Genomic DNA, 1,373 nt, shown 5'->3' with positions numbered 1-1,373 from the left:
GTTCTTGTGTATTTTGACTATAAATATTGAACTAGTGAATTTAGTGTTTCCCTCTGTGTTTTACCATTCCTTGTGGATTTGATACTATCGAAACCAGTTTTGTTTTACCATCATTAATGAGTCATGTGTCAATTTCTATAATAAGATTGTCAAAATGTTATGTGCTCAGTCATGTCATAGGAGGGGGTGTAACAAATTATTCCTCAAGATGTGCGCGAGAACCTTGACTTGGGTTCAAAACTCACTTTCACTAACTAATTATTGTTCACTAATCTTGTTTCCCTAGCAACAAAAATTATGATTGAATAAGAAGGTTCCAACTTCCAACATTGGTCAAAGTCTACGAGCGATGATATCACGACATGGGTAAAAAAGTCATCTTCACCAACTAATTATTTACCACTAGCTCACTTGCATATAAAAAAAAATTGTTGCAATGGACTTTAAGTAATTATGACATATTTTCTCAATTACTTATCAAAATCCTATCTCTAAATGCATAATCAAAAGTGACATTATTATTCATTTTGCTACTATTATATATGTATTTTGGATATTTCATAAAAAATTATTTATCGACAAAGCAACTCAATGCTAGTTAATTTTTAAAGCGTCAAACTCAACACTTGTTGATATTAGACGCTTTTTATTTATGATAATTTTAATTAGAGCAAATTTGTCATTTTAGTATATATATATATATATTAGAAATTTAGTGAAAATCTATCCTTAAATAAAGTAACTTGATGTTTTTGGATTTTCAAAGCATTGAACTTGATGTTTGTGTTGAGTACAAGGAGATAACCTTGACGTTGAGTGCTCATTGTATTTGAAGTAACTTGGTACTTTTTTTTTTTTTTTTTCCATACAATCCAAATAATCCTATTCAATTTTTTGGGAAACCTTAAAATCCAAAAATAATAAAAAAACCTAAAGAAAAAAAACTATTTTCCTAAATTAACAACTCTTACCAAATGTAATTGGATTGGACTCAAGAAATTACAAGCTAATCTTGATTGTATAGATGGAAAATCAATGATTGAGAAGAAGATATCATTGGGACATACATATATTATGTAAAATCCCAACCATTGGATGTCGTACTTACATATATTTATTTACAACTTCACTCGTATTTCTTTATTTATATACAAATGGTTTGAAGTTTGAAGCTTGGAAAGCAGGGGTGCCATTTGGACGCTATTAAGAGCGCTAAAGCTGTTTGTGTTACTGAAGATTTTGGAACACAAATCTCGAGGATCATGAAATGTTCCGGTTCCTAAGATCGACAGTTCACCTGAGCCGACAGTATCATTTTTATATGTTTATATATATAGCGAGAGATGTGAGAGACTGAAGGAGAACAATTTATT

This window comes from Akebia trifoliata, chromosome 5 (genome assembly GCF_017979445.1).
Source record: "Akebia trifoliata isolate Shusen 1 chromosome 5, ASM1797944v1, whole genome shotgun sequence".
Lineage (NCBI taxonomy): Eukaryota > Viridiplantae > Streptophyta > Magnoliopsida > Ranunculales > Lardizabalaceae > Akebia > Akebia trifoliata.
This window is presented reverse-complemented; position numbering follows the sequence as displayed.